At 39.5% G+C, this 5,648-nt stretch overlaps 1 pseudogene; it reads right to left on the bottom strand.

Annotated features, from left to right (window-relative positions):
* Positions 1-4,696: 4,696 nt before the first annotated feature.
* LOC788379 (pecanex-like protein 4) lies at positions 4,697-5,387 on the bottom strand (annotated as a pseudogene).
* Positions 5,388-5,648: the final 261 nt, after the last annotated feature.

Here is a 5,648-nt window from a genome sequence, read left to right on the forward strand (position 1 = left end):
TGTAGGAAAATGTAAAGATAGGAGGAAAGGAATTTTGATCCTAAGCCTACTTTTAATTCTTAACTAGCTATGTGACTTTCATTAACTATTTACCCTCTCTGGGCCTAAGTTTCTCCTAGATTTAATAAGGAAACTGAACTAGAACATTTATTAACTCCCTTTTGGTGCTAGCATTCTATGATTCTTCATTCATTCTTTCATTCATTCAGTAAATGCATCTTGAACCCATAATTATGTGGCAGGCACTCTGCTCATTGCTAGGAGTATAATGTTAAATAAGAAACAGTCCTTATATTCACTGACCTCTAGTAGGGAAAAGAGAGACATAGTAGAACATTGACAAGTCGTGTGGTCAGTTCTAGAATGGTGGTGGAAAGGAAGAGTTATGCACTGGGTAATACCTCATCCTCATGCCTTCCTCAGCACAAGCTGGGCTGGCAAGGGAAAGATTTCTGGGGGCAGTGACACCAAACTGAACCTTCAAGATGAATGGGATTTCATTAAGGAGAGAATAGGTGTGGGCCTAGGAGGCAGTCTATGCAGAAGAATCGGTAGGAACAAAAACTGAAAGCATAAAATAGCAGGAAGCCTGTGGAGAGCTACAAGTTCTGATGTTACGGGAACTTGGAATTTTCAGCACAGAGACAAAGCTAGAAGATAAGGCTCAGCTCATAAAGGACCCCTTGCATAAAGCTAAGAAAACTGGAATTTATTCTCAAAGAAATGGAGAGCAATCCTAAGACTTTGGGCATGAGAACACCAAGGTCAGGTTTGTGTTCTGGCAGAAGCAGGCACGGTGTACAAGTAGGGGCAGGATCAGATAATTCAGTGAAAAGCTATTGTCATAATCTAGGTATGATCCCATGGCTTAAATGAGGACATAAGGGTGGCTGCATATGGTTGTTCAGGTTTTTCATTGCACAAGAGTGCAGTGAAAAGGGGGCAAATGGAAGCTGGAATCTAGTCTGGGCTCCAGTCACCAAGAACTTCAGTGAGAGGCCTTACCCTATTTGAGAAAGAGACAACTGTGTTCTAATTCACACAAAGAAGTCATAAAGGCTGGTATTAACCTTGAGGGTAGTGGTCATAGATATGGAATAGATCTGAGAAATATTTAGGATGGATGTAAGCAGGACTCTTAAAAATGCTGTTAATATTAAATATAATTATTTGGTATTTTTAGAAATATCTTATTATGTGGCATTGATCTTTCCCCTCATTAACTTTGCAAGCATAAGTTCTGAACTATAAAAATTAAGTTTATTTAAGAAAAACTACCAGAGTTAACAGAAGTTGTCAGTCCAAATATTAACCCTGCCATGTGTGGTACATAAATGCTGTCACATGGGGTGGGCTATGAAAGATGGAAAACAAAATCTCTTATGACCATAATGCTTCATGGTCTCTTGGTCTATTTATTTATTTTACTGAGTTTGATTTTCACACAAATCTTCTAAGGGAGGCAGAACAAATAACGTTTTTCCATTTTTGTAAATGAATAAACCTAGGATCAGAAAAGCTAAGGGACTGGGCTGTGGTCACACATGTAGACTCAGATACAAGATAAGAACCCAGGTTCCCAGGCTACCATGCCAGCTCTTGTCATTCCTTCACACTGGCTAGCCTCCATGACTACTCTGCCTATTACAGTCTCACTGCTAAACTAGTCTGAGAGATGCAATAGCTGAAAAACCTATATTAATTTTCAGTAATCATCTTGCAGAAATTATACTGATACTTAGAGTTCATTAGTTAAAACCATTTATTCAACTAGAAAAAAATAGTGTCATTCCCATTAGAGTAATGAAGCTGACAGAATTGGAGGAGGTACCTTTTCTCTGGCATCCATTCCAGCATCTGGGCCTTTGGCTCCTGTGGATCGAGAATTTAGAAAGAGGACTGTGAGAATAACTTGTCTCTGTTCCACAATACCTGAGAGGGATTGAGAGAGACTGATTTATTATATGAAATTGGTTTACACAATTAAGAAGGCTGACAAAGTCCCATGATAGGCAGTCAGCAAACTGCAGACCCAGAAGAGTCCATGATGCAGTTCTAGTCCAAGTCTGAAAGCCTGAGAATCAGAAGAGCCAACGCTATATGTTTCAGTCCAAAAACCAGTAACTCAAGACCCAAGAAGACCTAATGTTTCAGTTCAAGTCTGAAGGCAGGAAAATACTGATGTCCCAGCTCAGTGGTCAGCAAAGAGGAATTCCCTTTTACCCACAGGAGAGTCAGCATTTTTGTTTTATTCAGGCTTTTCAACTAATTAAATGAGGCCCATTCACATCATGGAAGGCATTCTACTTCACTTGGTTCAGATTCAAGTTAATCTCATCCATAAATACCCTTGCAGAGTTGCCTAGAATAATGTTGACCAAATATCTGGACACATCATGGCCCACTCAAGTTGACACATAGAAGTAACCATCAAAGTAGGTATATCATAATTATTTATGAAATAGGTGAATGAATTCAACAAACAGTCCTCTGCATCTACTCTGTGCCAACCTCTATAGTAGGTGCTAAGGACACTATTGAGACACAGTCCCCACCCTTGCAGGTCTCACAATCTAGTGAGAAAGGCAAATAGGCAGGAAAAATAGACTATGATGAGTGCTTTGGTTGGGGTAAGCCCAAGGTGCTCTGGAAATACAAAAAATGTCCTGAAAGTAGTCAGGCCCATAGGATCACCAGTCCTTCTTTCTCCCTGAGCTCTAAAGTCTTATGTCTCTCTTCTGCACTGCAATAATCATATTTTGTATATTTATAGTTCTTCTTCAGAGTAGGACATAAGCTACCCTTCAAGAGAGGGGCCTCAAATCTCCCTGAAATGATCTTGGCTCAGAAGCCATTTGAGGCTGTAATGGAAGAGGGCACCATCTTGGATCAGCTCTCATGCACAATCTCAGGAGTCTATGTCTTATTTCCCATTTAAGCTTCTGGAGGTAAATTTTCTCATCTCAAGCCCTAAAGAATATAATTCTGTTCTCTAGTGGACATTTATGTTCCCGGCCAACAACTTGTTAGATATGCTAGGGAGAGAAAAGGGGGTGGGGTGGGGTGCTGAGGTGGGTAGGCCAAAGGGACAGGATATCCTGAAACATTTCATTTGCTTTAAGCTTTTTTCCTGTCATGTCTCCTCCTCCACTGTATCCCCAACCCCATTATGGTCCACACAGCATCAGTCTCTCAAACACACCGTTATAATTGAGGAGCATTTTACTATTGTCTGAAGGCATTAGGAGTTGGCTTAACAGCTCGGCTATTATATTCAACAGAGACTATTCAAATTATAAATAATGCTCATCACCAGCTCTTTTCATTTTAATTTCTCGCCCATGTATGGTATCTCTGCTTGCCAGAATGACAGCTCACTATCAGTGAGCCAACATGGATAGAGAAAGAAAACACCCAAAAGAGAAGAAGAGAATATGAAACTAGCTGAGAAGTTCAGCATACATCCTTCTCTGCTGAGTCTGATCTTGGAAGAGAGGAGAACACTTTCAGCGAGAGCTGGAAATCTAGGACAATGTGTCTCTAAGAAATGGAAATCCCAAATCCTGTAGCTAGTCTGCTTCTCCAAACTGGGAAACTGTTTCATGCCGCTGCAGTTTTCCCAAGGGACTCAGTGTACTGAGTGTCCTCTGTGGAGTTGCCTCCCCTGCCTTGTCTACCTAGCAAGCCTCTACTTTTCTTTCAAGACTCAAACCTCACTTCCTCTTGAAAACTCCCCAGTAATATTCAAAGGTTGGCTTTATTTTCATGTGCTTATAATGGCACCCCACTCCAGTACTCTTGCCTGGAAAATCCCATGGATGGAGGAGCCTGGTAGCTGCAGTCCATGGGGTCGCTAAGAGTCGGACACGACTGAGCGACTTCACTTTCACTTTTCACTTTCATGCATTGGAGAAGGAAATGGCAACCCACTCCAGTGCTCTTGCCTGGAGAATCCCAGGGACGGGGGAGCCTGGTGGGCTGCCGTCTATGGGGTCGCACAGAGTCGGGCACGACTGAAGCGACTTAGCAGCAGCAGTGTAACAGTTTTACACTTTTTCTTTTGAAATACTTTTATATTTACAAAAGAGTTGCAAATGTAATGCAGTTTCCACAAATCATTCACTTAGCTTCTCTAATGTTACCGTCTCACGGATTCATTACATATTAATTAAAACTAAGAAATAAATTAGCATTGGTACAATACTACTAACTCAACTATAGAACTTACTTGGATTTCACCAGTTTTCTTTTTTTTTTTTCTATAAAATTTAATATATTTCAAATAAATATATATACATTTTGTAACCTTCAGTAGGATCCATTATTATTACATAAAAAACACTGATATGTATATCTTTTAAGCATGTAAAAATTACATAGTTGTTGACTACTCTAAGGCAAGTCACTTATCACACATTAAAGAAAGCATTAAAAAATTCATTTTATAATCTTATACAAATGTTTTATATTTACCAAAGCCTACCACAATCCATAGGGCACAAATATTGGCCAACTAATTCTAACTTTTATGTTATACATAAAGTTGTTGTTTTATACCACTACGTTATCTAAGAAAATCAACTTTATAGAGCTTAGCTTTTCTCAGGCATCTGACTTGTGGGAGGAGAGAGGGAAGTCCAGTGAAGTACAAGGAATCACAATGATAACTTTTCTAGAATGAAAAAATAAACACATCTCATTTGCTCACAATACATTTACAAGTCAAATGGCCTCTAAACCAAATGTATATGGAGAGGTTTTGAAGAATAAATTGGATATCCCAGGGGAGGATCAGCTGCTTGTATTGTAAGGTTTCTTAAAAGTAGTGGATGAGCTTGTATACTATAACGTTCCTCATCATCATTTGTGGCATAAAGCAATTCCCATGAAAGATTGGCCCACTGACCTCTAACAGCTTCAGCATTTAACTTCCCAACATGGATCAATAATTCTTGAAGGGTAAGTACTCTGCCAGTGTAAACTCCCATATTAGGATCATATCCCAGAGAAAACAAGTATGGTTTTTCTTGTAAAACTGCTTCCTTCCACTTTTCATCAGATACCAAACCTATGTACCAGTCACTTTCGTATTCTTCAAGGCAGTTAATCAACTCTTTACAGTCTTCTATTGGACCCAAACTTGCTTTATCGACCATTAGTTTCAGAGTGTACCTGAAAGCTTTCAGGGCTAGTTGGAACAGGTCTGGTTTTTCTGTGAGCCAATCCAAGGCAAGAGACCAAGGTAAAACACCACTGTAAACTCTCAATATATGACCAGGACTAGGAATCATATTGTCTACCCCAAACAAACTAAAGTTTGTTTTCCACTGATATCCTTTTTGTGTGCCAGGAGCCAGAGCAAGATCCGACATTGCATTTAGCTGTCAATGTCTCTTTAGTTCTCTCCCATCTGACAGTTTCTCTCTCTTTCCTTATTTTTAACCTTGACACTTCTGAAGAGTACTGGTCAGATATTTTTCAAAATGTCATGTTTTTCCACTGTAAAGTTATTATCGTTCCTTTTCCATACTCTATTCATTAGAAGTGAGTCACTAAGTCCAACCCACACACAAGAAGAGAGGAACAGAGTTATACTTCCTGGAAGAAAAAGCAGCAAATAATTTGTGGACATTTGTTAAAACTACCAC

This window comes from Bos taurus, chromosome X (assembly GCF_002263795.3).
Source record: "Bos taurus isolate L1 Dominette 01449 registration number 42190680 breed Hereford chromosome X, ARS-UCD2.0, whole genome shotgun sequence".
NCBI lineage: Eukaryota > Metazoa > Chordata > Mammalia > Artiodactyla > Bovidae > Bos > Bos taurus.